The sequence below is a fragment of the Phodopus roborovskii genome, unplaced genomic scaffold (assembly GCF_943737965.1).
Source record: "Phodopus roborovskii unplaced genomic scaffold, PHOROB, whole genome shotgun sequence".
Taxonomy (NCBI): domain Eukaryota; kingdom Metazoa; phylum Chordata; class Mammalia; order Rodentia; family Cricetidae; genus Phodopus; species Phodopus roborovskii.
In genome coordinates, this window is record NW_026126549.1 from 17,420,766 (window position 1) to 17,440,352 (window position 19,587).

The window sequence follows — 19,587 nt, forward strand, 5'->3', positions numbered from 1 at the left end:
GCACACACACCAGCATATGTGCATACACCCACACATATGCACATATATGCACACACTTAGAAACAGGAAAAAACTTTCCCACCCAACAGAACTTTGTCTTGCTTTCATTTTTTCCTGCTATCCTTAATGCATTATGGGTAATATGTAAAAGAAAAAAAACTGTTTTTCATAAGCAGAGAGAAGAAATTTATTTTATTTTTGACTGGACAATGGCTTGTTTTGAAACTTCCATTTTTTCAGTACTAAAGATCAAATCCAGGGCCTGGCACATGCCAGGCAAGTACTTTGCTATTTAGCTACATCTTAATCTCCTCATACAAGTTCTTTTTTTTATTTAAAACTTCCTAAAAACTTTCAAATAATAAGCAAATAATTCCATCCATCTAACTTAAAGATGCCAGTATAATATCCATTGTGCAATATATAGCAGGGAGTACAGAACCAAGAATGGGCCATAGTCTTGGGAGCTGGCTTCTGGCAGTAAAGTTTCAGTGGTAGCATTTAAGGAGTTCAAGTGAATAGGGCAGAGAAAGGTGCACAGAATACTGCAAACCCAGAGTGAAAAACAGAGTTTCACAACCAGGGAGTAGAAAAGAACCAGGCCTTGCAGCATTAAGTGGGAGACCATTGAGCTGCTACCAACCCAGGATTCAGAAGAAACAAGAAAGAAGGGAAACAGAAGCACAAGAAGAAAAGTATGGAAATGAATGGGTGGTTCACATGAGTGAATACAGTAGGATTGGCGTTTGTGTGTGCGTGTGTGCGTGTGTGTGTGTGTGTGTGTGTGTGTGTGTGTAGATGACAGAGAGAGTATGTATACATATGTAGAGATTAATAAGACTCAGAGTATTATTCAGCCATGAAGAATGAAATTATGTTGACTGACTGTGGGATAATGTATGGAACTGGAGATTATGATGCTCAGCAAAATAAAGCAGACTCAGAAGTACAACTGTTCATGTTTCATCTTAAATAAAGAATCTATATTTAAAAATGAAAATCAAAACATGAAAACAGATGGGAACTAATTTGAAGAAGAATTCCAACAGGAAGAGATAATGGGCAAAAAAAGGTAATGGGGGGATGCACATGCTTGAAATGCATACAATATATGAATAAAATGTCGTAATAAATCCCATTATCTTGTTCAGTTAATAACAAAAAGCAGAAATGAAAAGATGATGGCTCAAGTTTGTTTCATTTTGCCATTAACTAAATAAGCTTTACAGAAATGGCTTCCTAATTTTGAGTCTTCATTTTGTAATTATAAGACTAAAACAGGTGAAGCTAATACACAGCATTAATAACAAATGAAGTTAATACATGCTTGCTTTTGTATATCAGATACATGCTAAATAACCTTTATAAAATATACTTCAGGGGTTATATTAACATAGTATATTAAATTATGGTACAGATATGAGGCATATTTGTAACTGACTCTAAATACCCTGGCTCCTAATGAGGCTATCAAGACATCAACAGATGAATAAGGAATATGGGCAATATCAGATATTGTGACCTTTGTATTAACTGGGTCTCTCTCCTGGAACCCCATTTCAGGGTTCTTCTAATTGAAAGCCTGGAAATTATGAGCTTTTCTATTCTTTCTCTGGAGAAGATTGTTTGAGTGGAAGCTAGAGGACTTCACCTAGTGGTAGAATTCAACTTCAAAATAGGCCTGCATGATTCTTAAGTCTCTTAATAGATGAACAAAGTCATTCCTCCACAAAAACTTGTCCCTGAAAATCTGTTATTAGAAAGTGGAAATTCTACTTATGTATTTAGAGTTTAAAAATCCTATTGTGTTGGTTATACTCCACTCTTCATGATTACTCCATTTCGGCAAAGCAAACTGGTTTGGTCTGATCACCCTGATGCCAAACTTCAGAGAGCAATCACAGGACAATGTTGCACTGTCTTCAGAAAGAATATTATTACTACCACATATTGGTCTAGTTTTTATTTTTGTTCTTTTGTACCAAATTTCAAATATAAAGCAGATATTTTACCCTTTATATATCAATAAATTTATGGCTTTACTAATATACAAAATTACACACTGTGTACAAATATAGGCTTACTATTCATCCATCTTAACAACACACTATTTTAGGTTATTAGATTAACTCCAGAACACTGACTTAGATTTCAGGGTGAATGCTCATATAATCAACTTGACCTTTTTAAATCTGATATAAACTTTTATAGTTTATATCAGTATCTGAAAAAAGTCTAGGATTTAGAAAGTATATTAAATATTAGGCTTTTGGCATAGTCTAACCTTAACCACCTTTGCTCTGTGCCCCTTAATTCCCCAGTTATCTCAGACAGATTACACAACTTCTAGAAGCTGACCTTAAAAGGACTTTAATCTCTTTAAACCAATGCTAGCCAGCTTTATGTGGGAGATGCTACCTTGGTCATCTAAGCTATGCTTTCTAGCCATATCAAAATAGTCATAATTTGTAGCCTGACTTCTATGTACCGACATTGGACATACTGTTCACAAATCTAATCCATTTAATTATCACAGAAATCTGTGAGTGAAATGTCACAATTGCTCTTGTTTGGTAGATAATAAATCTGTAGACAAAGTTTCGGTTCTGCCTATCCCACAGTCACAGATAAATACACAGAGGCATATTAATTACAAACTGTTTGGCCAATAGCTCAGCTTTCTTATTGGTTATCTCTCTCCTAATTATTAACCCATAAATATTAATCTATGTATTTATATCTGGTCTTATCTTACTGGAGAATGCCCAGACCTGTTACTCCTTTGGCAGCTACATGGCCTCTGTCTGGCTGCTCTCTCTCTCTCTCTCTCTCTCTCTCTCTGTGTGTGTGTGTGTGTGTGTCCTCTCCCCAGAATTTTTCTCATCTGCTGGCCCAACCTATACTTCCTGCCTGGCTACCGGCCAATCAGTTTTATTCATCAACCAATAAGAGAAACACATATACAGAAGAATATTCCCCATCATAAATCTAGGCAGAGGATACCTGTTCAAGATCACATGACTGGAGAACTAGGGATCTGGCATTCAGAAACAGTGTGGCATCAAACCATTAAACTGTGGTGTATTTCATAAGACAGCATGGGTGTCTGGAAGGCACAGAAACATTCTAAGAATTTTAGGCTACAATTTTAGGACTTAGTTGGAATGTGTTACTTAAAGTGACAAATTAAATGAAAATGCCTTGTCTTAATTGCCTTTCTATTGTTGTGATGAAACACCATGACTAAGGCACCTTAGATAAGAAAGTGCTTAATTGGGCTTATAGTTTCAGAGAGATAAGTGTGCATCCTGGTGAGGCAGCATGGACGCCAGCAGCAGGCATGTTGTCTAGAACAGCTGAGAGCTCCTATTTTGGTATAACAATAGGGGGGCATGGCATGAATTTTTTGAAACCTCATCACTCACTTTCAGTGACTGACTTCCTCCAACAAGGCCACATTTCTTAACTCTGGCCTCCCAAACAGTTCCAACAACTAGGAACCAAGTATTCAAATACATTAGCTTTGGGGGGGAGGGTGGTCATTCTCCTTTAGACCACCACACTGTGTAATTTCAATCTCCCATTGTCCTTTAATTTAGAATCCATGAGAGAAATAGCGAAGGAAGGCATGATAATGTGTAAGGATAATTGAGAGTTCTTGCCCTTGTATCATTTAGTTTGGAGAGAAAAAACTGACAGGTGGAACATTAAGAGAGTGACAAAAATGTGTAGTTAAATGCTAAGTCATGTGGTCCATTAAATTACACTCCAGAAGGGCACCAGAGGAAAAGGAGAATGCCAAGGGCTAGTAGATATGAGAAGAAAGGATCTTAAACGTTAGGAAGAAAATAGATAAGAAGTGGGAACATGAAGATTTTCTAGTTAACATGTCCAAGATGAGGATGGCCCAAAGCTCAGAGAGATGTGTGACTTTTCATTCTTTCTCTTCAGCTCTTCCTGATCTCTTTCTCTGACCTTCCCTCCCCTTTATACATGCACACATATTTCTATAACCTACACTTATGCATGCATGGTTGTGACTGTATACCTATAGATACTGATTTACTTCCAAATAGTGTTTATCATACACCGCTATAAAGTTGTTTCTGATAGATTCAAAAATGATTGGAAGCTGGGAGTTAATGGGAATTGAAGATTCATAACTTTTAAATTGGCAATTACTAATTTATGAAGGGAGCAAGGTATTGGCTGACTTAGGACAAAACCCACCGAAATGCCTTGATTCTGGAAACCAAGAGTAGGTTAATACTTATTTCAGGGAGCCATATCACTATTATTAGAAAAAGGAATTCTATAAATTGTAAAGTTGGCTGTTTTTTGACAGATACTATCTTACTCTTGCCTTTCCATACTTTTGGTTTGTCATTGCTGTGGGAAGCAGAGAGGAAATTGCTCTGTAATATTGTCCCTCTGCATTTGGCAATAAAATCTAAGAAAAAAATAGAGTATTCTTTCAGTGTAGTGAGCTAGTGATGGAAATGAAAATTCCCAGTTTTGTAAGCAGAAGGTGTAGTTCTGAATCACGAGTGCTGTTATGGGAAAAAAGAAACAAGTTTCTTAAACCATGATACAGAACTGGTATATAAAATAGCATTGTTCTCTGCAGCTTAGGTTGTATAAATACAAGAACCATAGTCCCTGGGATTTAAAAATAATTTGAGTCAATGTAAGTTGGATGTATTTATTATGGGGCTTTGTAACTTGCAGAAGTTGTATTACTTTATGACAACTCTCACTTAGCTGGAAACTTCTGTAATCCACAAGCTGAGACCAACACTCTCCTTCCTATGCCAACTGAATACAATGTTCTCTGTCCATTATTATATTGTTAATATTCTTCCATAAGCAATTTGTGGGTAAATAACCATAGCTATACTCTGACAATTTATAAAATATGTACCATCATATCTGAGGGTTCACTAATACAATAAAGCCAGATCTAAAGTTTATAATCTCCTCTGTTCCTCTATAAACATCATCACAATCTTATAGATATTATTAATAGGCATTAGTAGTTGCACTGTCCTTGATTCTAGCACACCAAGTGTGGATTAATCTGCTTTCTGATACTATAATGAAATACTTGAGTCTACATGCCATATACATAAAGGTCTCTGTTCAGTCCTTACAACCAGCTCTGCCTGCCCCTGTCACCTGGCATGATGCACTCAGGCAGTACCCTGGCCAGCCCAGGGGTCCATGGTTTTGTAGTCTGCACACAGGTACAAAGGACCTTTAAAAGACAGGCCCTGCCCACTTATGCTCTCTTTTTTTTTTTAGCTCTCTTCCTGCTCTCTGTTCCTGCTTCGCTCTCTTTCCCACTCTCTTTCCTGCTGTGTCCCTGGGGCAGACAGGATTTCTTCCGTCTCTCTGTCCCCTCTCTGTCTCTGTGTCTCTTTACTTCTTTTCTATTTCCTTACACCTCCCTCCCATTTCTAAGAAAGCTTCTCACTTAAGCTCTGCCTGCCTGACATGTTTGTCCCTCCGCCTCGGTCACCCTCGCCTGCTATGGAACCCGTCAAAGTTCCTCATGTTTTATCAGTAACACTTGGGTGAGGTCCATGACATCCAGTAGTAAAAGTGTGGGGGAGGGAAGACGAGATCACAAGACCACTCTGTCAGTCCCATTTGATGGCACAAGCCTTATTGCCAGAAGATTCTTCACTCTTAAAAGCCCCATCACTTCACATTGTCACATTTGGACCCAGAATATGACATGGGACCTATATCATATATGTCTATGGATCATGTATATGAACAAACAGCCTCTTGGAGTGTCCTTTCCTTTACAAATATATACTTTCGAGTCCCAAATACATACTTTTGATTTCCAAAGTCACCTTTCCTTGTATATTAAAGCAAAAACGTTTGTTGACCCCTCTTCTCACATATTGTTGGAAGCCTGGCATTTCTACCAATGGCTACATTGATTCCTGCTGGGGATGGAGGTTGGTGGGGAGGATGTCACTTCCATTTTGATGAATACTGGCTTCTCATTCTTGCTCTATTGGATTCTCAGGTTCTTCTTAGCTCTCACTTCCTATTTGTCAGGCCATTTTTTTCTGCACTATTTCACCGTGTTTTATGCTGTTCAAACTCTTCACTCCCTAACAGAGTTTTCTGAAGGACTTGGGGACTTGAAGGAGAGTTACATAAAATACACAGTGCATTTGATGTCATCTAACCTTCACTGTTGGACAGCTTGCTATTAAAAGTCACTTGGTGTCGATGCACCAATGGTGAGTAACACACACACACACACACACACACACACACACACACACACACACACACCTGGGAAGGACAGAGAGAGGTAGATATGAAGCGATGAAGCATATTTACCAAGTGATTTTATGTCAGTATTCACCATGAATATTAAAGTTGAGTGATGGTTACAGGGGGCATTTGCATCTTCCACTCTACTTTTGTGTATAACCAAAACACTATAATAAGCTAAGTTTTCTCTTTGATGTATATGATATACAAATAATTAATATAGATTATATTAACAAGAATTACACAAATCATATATATATATATATATATATTTACTTTTAATTAAAGTAAGAGGTAAGTTGACTAAAATATGAAAAAATAAATATTAGTTAAAATGTATATTTAGGACACATTGGAGATATTTAAAGAGGAGATACAGTGAGGACAAATGCCTGAGTTATTTTCTGGAGCACAAGAAATTAAACCAAAGCTCAGTACCCACACACACTAAACATTCATTATCCCAAAGTCATGAGTCAAAAATCCAGGTGAAATCAGGTGGATTTTTCTGGATCAAGATTTTTCATAAGGCTGCAATGAAGTTGTTGGCTGGGGTTCAGATCATCTCAAGACTTGTACAATTGAATGTCTGCCTCCAAATCCATTTATGTAGTGGTTGGCAGGGCTCTGATCCTCAGAGGCTATTAATCAGAGACATCAGTTACTGCCACATGTTTTTTTCCAATATGTGATTCCACAAAATGGAAGAGGTTACCTTAGAATCACTGAGGGACAAAAGCTCGAGATAGAAGCCATGCTCTTCTTGTCATTTAATTTCAGGTAAATGTAAGATTTGTCCATGTGCAATTTATCAGCAGCATGGCAATAAACACAGCCATCCAAGGAGAGGGTTATACAAATTTAAGGCTCTCAAAATCAGGGAATCATTGGCTGCCCACCGAAATATGAGCTTGGAGCCCTGGTAATCCACTTCCCTCCAACATCCGAAGTGGATCCATTGCCTGCTAAAGTTCATCATTGTATTAGCTCCAAGATCAGAACTCCAGCATCTGAGTCAGCTGTGTGTAGGCCCTAAAACTCAGGTCTGTATGTGCAGTGTCTCTCAAGATTTGGACCCTGGTAACTAAGGATCCAGGTTCATGTCTTCTCATATGTCAACTTAAAATAGTGGAGGGGAGAGAGGAGAAGCACTCTGCCTGTTTCTTTTCAGAGTGAGGATCTGAAAGGTGAGGGAGTTTAAAAGCATTTAATCCATACTACTTCTGAAATCTGTTTGTAAACATTGACTATTTCTTCATTATTTTGGAGGCTTTTTGATGTTTTCCCAAGACTATTGGCTCTGTCCTTTGGCTTCAGTTGGCTGGATCTGGCTGCTATAATAAAATACCATAGGCTAAGGAGTTTACAAAACAGAATGAAATTTATCTTCTTATAATTCTGGAGGCCAGAGGTCCAAGATAAAGATGTCATTGGTGAGGCCTTTCTTTCTGGCTTGCAGATTGCTACCTTTCCTTCCTTCCTTCCTTCCTTCCTTCCTTCCTTCCTTCCTTCCTTCTTTCCTTCCTTCCTTCCTTTTTGAATAGAATATCTTTTGTGTATTCTTTGACAATTTCTCATATGTAAAGTATGTAATTCTGAAGATGTGTTTTTATTTTATTTTTATTTATGTGTGTCTGTGTGAGTACATGCCACATGTGTGCGGGTGCCCACAGAGGCCAGAAGAGGGTGCAGGGTTTCCTGGAACTGGAATGGGCGCTGGAATTGAATTATGGTCCTTTGGAAGAACATCGAGCACTCCATCCCCGAGTCACCTGTCCAACCTCCTAAGCAATGATTACAAGTAGCCCATCTCCCTTTCTCCTCACCTCAGACACCTCAACATGCCCCTGTGTCAGGTCCTCTCTTTTTGGTTTTTTTTTTATAATCCATTCATTGATTTTTGTTGGAAGGTTGACTGATTTGTGGGCTTGATTCTGTGCAAGTCTTTATGCAGGAAGTGTAGCTGCAGTAAGTTCGTGAACTGCTCTGGACGTGAGCACTCCACAACCTTCCTCCTCATCCTCTGTCTCTCACAGTCTTCCTACAATCTCTTCTCCAGTGTTGCCCAAGCCTTGGGTCAGGACCGTTGATGTAACTGATGCTGAAGCAAGACTCAACCCCTCTACAAGGAATTCTGACTTAGTCTCGGGCACTAATGGGGTGTGAGCAGTGTCAGAGGAACTCATTTCCAATAACTGAATAAAGAGAGAAGCACCTAAATAAATACTCCAAAGTTAGAATGAGAGAGAAAAATCAGAACCATGGCAATACTTTCTACAACCCCGTATTGAATACTTAATATCAAACAGGATATGTCTGTGGGTTGGGTTGGACTCAAAAGGGAATGCCAATAACAAAGTAATATAAATGTGTTATAAGTGAATGGGTTAGAAGTAAGTACCAACCTAAGTAACTTTGAACTACAGTACCTTTTACTATATGCTCTAGCCTGGAGGCAAAAAAGCACTTTGCACAATCATATTGTAGCTAGGTGAACACCTTTCCAATGGAATGTGCACTCAAAATTCTGAAGCTATACCCCCCTCCCCCCGCCATGTAAGCCATAGGCTTGAGCAAATGAGCGAACACGCTTTGAATAGTGTGAGTCGGTGTCTTCTTTGATAGGGAAAAGAATTAAAGTGATGAGAGTAGGTGAGATAATGAATGATGCTGTGGTATTAACTTAGGATCAGCAATGCGTGTGTGATGTGTACAGCAAGTACATGCAGACAGTTATGTTTGTGTATAGATATTTGAATGCTTGTGCTCATGTGTTTGCTCCATTTCCTGAGATGGCACAGAAGCAATGACACTTTAATGACATGAACGCATGTGGCACCTGGGCTACTTTTTTTGATGCAGTTCTCCAGTAAAAGGAACCATGGCTGGGGAAAACATAAGAGGAGCCTCCTCAAGCCCCCCCCCCCACAAGGCCACATTGAAAAGCCAATGGAGACATGTTAAGAGGGCACAGACGTTTTATGGCCAAATAGTGAGCAGCTTGCAAAAGAAAATTTAAAAACATAATAGTAATGACCTATAACCCACAGAATAAAATATGCCCAGAAATTTGGGGGAAATTAGTCACTTGTAGAAAACTTGTTTTTGTTATTTGCAAGTAAGAAGCTGGTAAATAAGCAGCATTGCATATCCCCAAATTCTGTAATAACATGGCTAAAAGTTATCCCTGTGACCTTGAACCCTGGAATGTTAATATGTTAGCAGAGTACCAACACCTTGGTATTCCATGAAATGAGATAAAACTTTAAAGTGTGCATACATCTGGTAACAGAGGTTATAAATCTAGGTTTAAGGCAGGGTAGAGAGAGCAAAGACTCTTGCAAAATGTGGTTTGGAGACAAGAAAGGGAAATAGAAGCAGACACCCACAGGTAAACACTGAGCTGAACTCCTGGAATCCAGTTGCAGAGAGGGAGAAGTGATGAGCAAAGGGGTCAAGACCAGGCTTCAGAAATTCACAGAGACAGCTGACCTGATCAAGGGGGAGCTCATGGACTCCAGACTGATAGCTGGTAAACCAGCATAGGACCAACTCAGAACACCTGAATGTGGGTCTCAGTTAGGAGGCTTGGAACCTCTGACAGTGGAATCAAGATGTATCCCTGGTGCATGAATGACTTCAGGAGCACATTCCCCATGGAGGGATACTCCCTTAGCCTAAAGGTAGGAGGGAGGGCCTAGGCCCTACCCCAAATGACTTGACAGATTTTGATGATCCCTCCTAGAAGACCTCACCCTCCCTGGGGAAGGCATGGGTATATGGAACAGTGGGGGGGGGGTTATGTTCAGGGAGGGATGGGAGGGAGAGGGAACTGGGATTGATATGTAAAATAAGAAAAAATAAATTGTCAAGGGAATGTGTAAATTGGAGTATGATTGGAGTTTTGATTGATATCCAAGAATACATTTGTCTTCTATCTTATTAAGTCTGCAAGCATCCAAATACTTCTCAACAATGCAGATTGAAAACTGGAAATACAACAGATTTAGAGCAATGTGTTTCATCCAGTTTGACAATGAACTTAGCTAGTCAGGAGGGCATGGTGCATAGAATAGATTCATCCCTGAGACAAACAGTTGAAAAATGAAAAGAAAAATCCAGGATAGCAGATACAACATGCTCTATTAGTTCATTCCCTGTTGTAACAAAATACCCAGCTCACTGCTTTACAGGGAAGTTAATTTAGCTCACAGTTTTGAAGAGGGAGGGGCCAGGATGTGTCAGCCCCATCCTCTTGACCTCTAGTGAAAACTCTCTTTGCTGAATCACATGGAAAATGAAAATGGAAAATAGCCATGTGCAGAAGGAACAGAGTTCATGGGTGCCCTTGCTCACTTTTGAGGGAATTTATTCATCCTATGAGACTAACACTAATCCTGTCCTGGAGTAATGCCTTCATGACACATGACATTACTGTAGGCTCCACTTTTTAAAGGGTCAGTTGTCTCAACCCCATCACTCTGAGGGCACATTATAGCAAACAGTCCGAGGACATCCCTGGTCATCAGCTGGTGACTGCCCCTTGTCCATAATGTGAGATTCAGAAAGATGACTACTGCCAATCTTCAGCTTCAGTATAGTAAAACCTACCTTACAGGGTTAGAGTTTTTCATGTAGTGTAAATGAAGACATATGTAAAGTCATGTCATGCTAGCTTTGTTTACATCAAGAACACTGTGACTATCATGTTGGACTATCTCCAGGCAGAATGGTAATTTAGATAAACTTGTTCCACAAAAATACTATAATAAAGCAGTTTTTTTTAAAGTTGGAAGAACAATTGTGGCAATTTGTCAACATTCCTTGGATGAATGGGCAACTGGTTGTTTGTTGGCCTTTAGATATTTCAGAGTTCCATTTAGACACTGGAGAGCTTTGGCTGCATCTGGAAATATTAATTTGATTCTCCCCCAAATGGGTGTTAGTAAACTTAGCATGTTTATTTTATAGCTGAAGAATTGAAGCTCACTTGGTTAGGGTGACATCTGTCAACATCAATACTGCTGGTATTCTAGGCCAGACCACTCTGAGTCATGGCCTCCAGAAGACAAATGTATAAATGTGTTAGGATTTCATGTCAAGGATATGGGACATGTAGGACTATTTTCTATAATAAAAATACATTTATGACTTTGAGTCTTTTGTTCATACATACCATATTTTATTAGTTGTAAATAGTTAAAGCAGAATTATTTCTCAGAGAGTGCTTGTTCCTAATCCAGCTGTGTGGGCAGAAAGTTTCCTCATTGGCTTGTCCCTCTTTCCTTCTCCCAGGGGTGGGTGTAAGTCTGTTGGAGGAATGGGGTAAGGGGTAAGGATACAGTTCTGCTGGGAGTGGAACAATTCACTTTCAGGTTTTGATACCATTTCATCCTGACATTCTTTGAACTTTAGGTGATTTCATTTAACTTTTAAACACATGTTCTTTGTGTTGCTTAACCAGGACAAATGAAAAACCATACAGAGTCTGCCTCTATCAGCATCAGCCTCCATTCTGTGCTTATTCATTTATAAGCATGTCATATCATCACAGCCTCTGGCTGTCACTCTACATCATCCGTTGTCCAATCTCTAGGCTTCTTTTAGCCTTCTTCTTCATGCCTTCTGTCCTTCCCTTTTGGAATTCAGTTTCAGGTATGCTAACTTTCAGGGCACCCTTTTGTACCTTCAGGTGTGGGACCAATGTTGGGAGGGATAAGGGACAAGAGTAGACAGGGTATACTTCACTAGACTGCTTCTTTCAAATATCTTTGTTCATACATTCTCCATGAATCAGTGGTCTTGAAATTAGATGCCAAGAATTTTGCATCATTCATCTCCATACCCATTGGGAGAAAATGGTTCTATGGTTGAACAGCAATCCTTCTAAGATGCACTGATGAGGAGTTGAGTCCTTCATCTCAAGATGCACTATAAAGTGAGCATGGGAAGCAGAAAGGGCAAACTGATACCTCAGATCAGTCCCCTGACAAGTGAACATCTTTTATGTCTAATGTACTGCTAACAACCATCTGTCCACTCAAGGGCCTGGGGGTGCCCTTTTACAAAGGATTCTGGGGTCAGATACATTCTGATCAAGCATCACCCATTGTTGAAGGACCAGTGACTCATGCTGCCTGTACTTTGCTCTCTACTCTCTCACTAAGCTACATGCATGCCCTCTCCTTCCATCCTTCTGGATTCCTTCTGGAATGTAAGTTAGTCTCTTCATGACATCCTTTCCTAAGTGTCTTCTGTTTCTAAATAACCAGGACCCAATTCTTTCTGTTTTGACTTATTAATTGTCTCACAATTGCTGGTTATATTTTTTTCCTATAAGAAAAATGTTACTGGAATGTAGTGGCCATAACATAATTTATTTTATATTCTGTAAAGAATCTGCATAGTGCTTAATATATATCATATATCAAATACTGACTAATAAGTATTCTACATCGGTATGAAAATATAGAAATTCAAGCACAGATGTAAATTATTTTCTAAGATTCACAACAGTTTTGAGGCATGAAGGGATACTGAGAGACAAAGAACAAGTGAAGTTGATTTATAAATTTTTATGATATCATTTGTAATGAAATTCTGGTCATAGGTATGAGGAAAGCACCTGATTGCTTCATCTTCTATGTGTTCACAGGTATCTGCACACACACATGCACACACACACAGTCACACATGTATGCACACACACATATGTGCCTGCGCACACACCACCATCACTACCATCACCATCACCACCATCACCACCACCACATCACTAACAACAACAACAACAAGGAAATCAAGAGTACAACATGAACACAGCGATTAGAGGAACAGGGTAATTTAGTGTAACTACCAACTAAAAAACAATTATTTACCAGAATTATGTTAGTAGATGAAGATAAATCCTCTAAACTTTCCACTGAATAAAACAAAATTAAATTACCCTCATCTGCTGATGTAGAATCTTCTGATTTTCTTATCGTGTTGGTTTCTTTTCTTTCTACCCATTATTCATTTATTCAATAAATTATTATGTACTAGTATTGAGATTCCAGTGACCTCCATCATAAAATCTCATGCATTTAGGGCTGTCTGGATGACTCGGTGAGTAAATGTGTTTGCCACCAAGGCTGACAGCATGAATTCAATTCCTGGATCCCACACGGTAGATGGAGAGAATTGACTTTCACAAGTTGCACATACATGCACACAAAACAAACAAATAAAAAGAACCAAAAACGTTAAAACATTTTGAGTTTCTATTTCTATTTAGGACTTGAATGCCTTGTAAACAGATACCTCAAATCAAATAAGAGTACTTTTGGGCAACTCAGAAGCCCCCTAAAATGACTCCATTTTTTGTTGTTATTTTGTTGTGTTTGTTTTTCAAGACAGGGCTTCTCTGTATTGCTTGGCTATCCTGGAATTCACTCTGTAAACCAGGCTGTTCTCACACTCACAGAGATCCACCTGCCTCTGCCTCCTGAGGGCTGGAATTAAAGGCACCACCACTGCCCAGCATGACTCTATTTTTATAAACTTTTTTCATAAATAAATACATTTGAAAAATTTAAAGGGAATTGGATTTTCTGAACATCTGGAAAATGTACTTGCATTTTAAATTTCTCTTTGCCTTTTCATTTGGGGCTGAGGAAGTACTTGTGATTTATATGGAAAGAGCGAGCAGGGTGACTGGCACCTTGAGAGGTGACTGCCCCACACCAGCTCTGCATGAAGAGGGCAATGCTGAACAAAGTATGACTCATGGAGCCTGAATAGAGGGTTGCATCTTAGTATCAGCACTTAGAAGACAGCTAAACACAGCAGCCTCCAAGCGAAGTGATCCTTTCTGGCTATCGTCTGACCACAAGTGGAAGGCCAGGGAAACCACTGAGCTGTTGACAAGTGGAGGAAAATAAATATTTACTCCAGGAACATGGGTGCTTTTCACAGCAGCGCTGCCCCATCAGGCTGCTCTTCTAGGCAAGTAGAAATGTGAGAGTCCTCCCTGGAATGCTGCTTGTAGGATAGTCTATTGTTTTCAGCATCTTTCAGTAAGGTATTAAAGAGAATCTCTGTTTCTTCACAGACACACATACCAGATAGTAACCCTTCCTTGGCTAAATTGTCAAAGCCACACCCAATGTTCTCTGCTGTCATTTGACCAGACTGAAGTCTGGCCAGCACCCCTGAGCTTGCCAGCATGCTCTACTCTGTAAATGGTTGCTCCAGAGCAGTGCTCTGTTGAGCTGGGATAAAGTTAGTCCATATGAAGAGTGACTTGATAGCTGATGTTCATTTTCACAAATGAATTACAGTCCTGAAGGCAAGAGTTAGCCTTGGGCAGTTCCCTTCCAAGATGTTGTTGAAGACATGGTGATATGATGTGCAGAAACAGTCACCTCCTTCTTCTCTTGCTGGAGACAGAATGTAAAATGAGCAGCCATAAACCCGCAATCTGAAAGTGACCCAACAATTAAAATACACCTTCCCCCCCCCCCAGAAATCAAGGACCCCTTGTGTCTCAGCAATTCCTCATTTCAAAGCTGAACACTGCATGTTCAAACAATTTTTCATTGAAGGGGATATTTATTTAATGCTTTCTTTGATTCATTGCCTTTGGTCCTTTGACTTCTCTGCCAGGCCTTGGATAGCTTAGTTTGTTTAGTAAAGCCCACATTATCTTTTTCCTGCGGCAGATAAAATGTCCTACTTCATTAATTACAGCCAGAAAATGCATCCATTTCAATTATTTTTGAGATGTGATAAAATAACAAATCCTCATTTAAAAATCACATTAAAGGAGTCAGACCTGAATGCTAAGCCACTTTCAATATAACTCACGTCAGAGAAAATTCGTTGCTGGAAGGGGGCTGGAAAAGAGAGGATCTTCTTGAACTGATAACCACTTATTAGGCTGTTTCTTGGGGAGTATTAAAATATCAAACTATGAGTGTTTCCATGTGGCTAGGAATTCTAAGAATCATTCAACTGCAGTTTCAAGGACAAGGCAAGTGTGATGCATGCGTGAGCTGAGTCCTTGTTTACGAGCGTGTACCTGTGCTCGTGTTGGGTTAGGGGCCTTTCCTGGGGTGAAACAACACTTTGACAAGTCTACTTACCCAAGAAAGGAACACATGCAGATCGAAGGAAAGATTGCACTGGAGTTCAACTTGATGAAACAATGAGTTTAATTGGAATTATTAATAGGTAACTCCAATATGGGTGAGGGGCTACTTACAGGAGTAAGGATAACTCCAAAGCAGCTGTGTCACAAATAAATAAATAAATAAATAAACAAACAACAACAAAAACCCCAAAAACAAAACAAAAAAAAAAAATCCACCACAGCTGGGTGACAACTGGAGCTCTCTGCACAACTTGAAGGCAGCTCGACAGACCTTTGAATCTCTTCTCAGAAACATGGATGGTGAGTCTCTTCTCCCAGAAGTTGTTTAATGTGCCTACACATCTTTGGAGGGGCCCTAGAGAGTCTTGCATGTGTCCCCTTTCCAGACATTAGACTCTAAAGTCTCACAAGCCTTCATCTCCTGAGTAGTTTTACTGAGTTGCTAGAATATAAAAAGATACAGATGTTTCAATTCAGAGAAGACTGAAGACAGCAGTGTGCATCTTTACCTGTGGAGGCTAGAGATCTGCATCCTATTTTGGGGGACAAGGTGTCTTATTGAACCTGAAGCTCATTGGTTTGACTAGGCTGGGGCTGTCTAATGAGCTTGGGGATCTGCTTATCTGTAGCACTGGGATTATGGCAGCACATTCAATGCTTTTATTTCCATATACATGCTGAATATACAAACTCAAGTTCCCATGCTTGTACTACAGCTACTTTACTGACTGAGCCATGCTTCTGGTTTCCAAAGGAGATTATTTTTCTTTAAATTCTTTTGAGAACTTTGTACATGAGCAATGTGCCTATATCACTTCCACCCCTTCCTCCCTCATCAGACTCCTCCAAGAGTCGTTAATTATCTCCTTTCCCCCTCCAAGTCTTCCTGCTCATCCTCTCAACTCATGGTCTCGTCATTATTATTGCTACACACACACACACACACACACACACACACACACACACACACACACACACTCCTCCAAAGTCTGTTTAACAATGGATAGGTGTCCAGGCTGACCACTTGAAATTGGACATCCTGTGCAGGAGGAACTCATTCCTAGAAGAAATTAATTCTCCCTCTCATGGGGGCCATTCCTATAGCTATTTATCCAGATAGGACCTACAACACTCCCAGGCACAGGTGCCATAGTAACAAACAAGGAGATGCCAACACTGTAAGTGGGTCTTTGTTGAGTGTAAGTCTAGCTTAACACCATAGGAGATCTGGGAAAGCATCAAAGAAGACAGTTACTATGTCTAGTTTGTAGAGACTCTGGTGCAACTTGTAGATGTCCACAGCCTTACAATCTCCTTTCTCCTTCCTCTGTCATAAATTCCCTTCCCGAAACTTTTAGAGAAACGCACATTCAAGGGCAAAGCGCTGTGTAACAACAAGATTTAATTAAGGACCCAGGAGGTGGTGAAGATTTAGCGTTATGCAATCAAATGAAATATTCTTCTGCAGTGTTTTGTTTTCTTAACAAATTACCAAAGTTACTCGGGAACAAATCTAATGGAGAATAAACCCAAGTGATTAAATCAAGGGTGGCAAAGTCTGTGACCTTTGCAGAAGGCACCTTATTTTCTGGTTTTACTGGGTTTTTTGTTTGTTTGTTTGTTTTTTCTGAATACATTTCAAGTACAACTAACTTCAAAAATAACACAGAGGGGCTGGGTGTGGTGGCACTCAGGAGGCAGAGGCAGGTGGATCTCTCTGAGTTCTAGATAAGCCTAGTCTACATAGCAAACTCCAGGCCAGCTGTATAGTAACACCCTGACTCAAATCAAAGGGGTTTGGGAGGAAGAAGAGCCTAGAGGTGTATACACCTAATCTCTACCCTTAGGAGATGGAGGCAGGAGGATTTCAAGTTCAGTTCAGCCTGAGCTACATACTGAGTTCTGGGACAGTTTGAGATTTCTTTCTCCTTTTTTTAAGTGAAAATTCAGAGTTTGTCAGGATCAAATCTTACTGATACTCACTCATACAGCAAATAAGTTATAAGTGAGCCCATCACTTTTACAGCTTTCAGGTATCTATTCTACAAGAGTTCAGAAAACCCTAGTTTCCAGTTCCAGTGTTAGTTGTTCACTCCTCAGCTCGTTCACTTTCTCAGTCTTCCCACAAATGAATTGCAAACTGTGTTCTAGGACTGTGTGAGGCACTAGAGAGCAAGGGTTGACTCCGAGCAGACATGTTTACAGGGCTAGTGAAGAGGAAGACACACTCCCAAGATGCTCAGCACTGGAGGATCAGTGCAAAGCTAGTCTAGGCCCCGAGAGTAGCTTTCTTGATGAAAGTTGAAGTCTACGATAAGGGGGGGGGGCAGTGAATGGAGAGAGGAGTAGGAGAAAGAGAGGGGGAAGAGAGGAAAGCACGTGCAACTAGGAAGATTGAGTCAGGGTAGGAATAGAAGACAGAAGAGAGAGAGAGAGAGAGAGAGAGAGAGAGAGAGAGAGAGAGAGAGAGAGAGAGAGAGAACATAAAAGAGGGAGCCATTATTGGTTTGAAGAGAAAACTGAACCTAAAGAGAGGTCTAGGAACCTACAAGACTGCCGCCAACTAACAATTTGAGCATCCATGAAAAGGCTACCATAAATGACCTTCCTGGAGAGTGAGATCAACAACTAACTTATCCATGGAGCCCTCATCTAATACCTGTTGGAAACAGAAGAAAACACCCAAACCTAAACACTGAGTCGAACTAGAATCCAGATGCAGACTCAGAGGACATGACCGGGTTGTGGAAACACATAGAGATGTGAACAAGGAGGAGCTAATGGGCCCCCAGACTGATAGCTGGGAAGCCAGCATGGGACTGACTCAGGCCCCCCTGAATATGGGTCTCAGCCAGAAGGACTGAGCAGTCTGAGGGACCTCAGACAGTGGAACCAGGATGTATCCCTGGTGCACAAAAGGACCTTGCGAACACATCCCCCATGGAGGGATAACTGCCTTAATCTAGAGACAGGAGAGAAGCCCTAGTCCCTACTTCACATGACCTGTCAGATCTACATGACCCCAACTGGATGGCATTGCCCTACATGTGGAATTGGGGTGGGGGATGGGAGGGGAGGGTGGTCAGAGTGCATGTGAGATGGTAGAGAGGGTAAAAGGGAGGGAGGGAGGGACAGGGAACTGGGATCAACATGTAAAATAATAAATTAAATAAAAAAAATTAAAAAAGTAGAAAGCGTTTACTATGTGAGGAGGAGGGAAGGGCATGCTGGGTGGAAGGGAAGCTATACACAGGAGTCACAAGGCTCCACACAGCACAGTGTTTGGAGACTTTAGAAAACAAGGTCAGTGTGGGTTAAGGGCAACACCCTGTGAGAGCTCTGAGGAAATAAACCAGTGTCCAGATCTCTGCTTCAAGTACAACAGTGCAGAAAAGGCCGAATTCTCCAGAAGAGATGTGAGATATGTCAAGAATGAAGATAATCCAGCTCGAAGGAGTCTTCTAGCCAAATTTCTGACAACTTGAGTATGAAAGGAGGTGATGACAGCTCATAAAATAATAAAATAAGAAACCATTAGTGTATAATTATTTAATTATTATATTTAATTATTATACATGAATACATTTAGAGTTTGGTGGCAGATTAGACATTCATGTAGTTTTAAAATACCTCCCTACAAAATAGCTGTTAATTAAAAAGACAAAGGGTATAGTTGTTCATAGATCCCTGTACTGTATTAGAGAGTCAATGAGAACAGGAAGACACTTCCTTAACTAGCCTTCCAAAGTGCACCTGTGCCATAATGAGAACTCAGGACCATAACTGAAGCACATGTTCATAGTAACTTACCTGTGGGCATAAAAGTTTAAGATCACAAAAGTCAATGGAAAAGTGAAAACCTTACTCTAGGCCAGAGCCTAAGTAGATGTGGTAACTGAAGACAAGGCTCTGCCTGTGTCTTTGGCTGCAAATAATATTGCTTGGGTATGTTTCATAAAACTTGAGTGGTGTCTGAGAAATGAATTGATGTGAACTTCCTTCATATGATGGCTATAATATATGCATGTTAGATGATGCTCTGATTTAAAATGATCCCTCTCAAGTATTTGAGGCTAATGGTGGTTGTATCATAATATGTACATGAAAGTGATTCAGGAGAAAAATGTTCTTTGTATTATGTTCCCAAAATTTTTCTA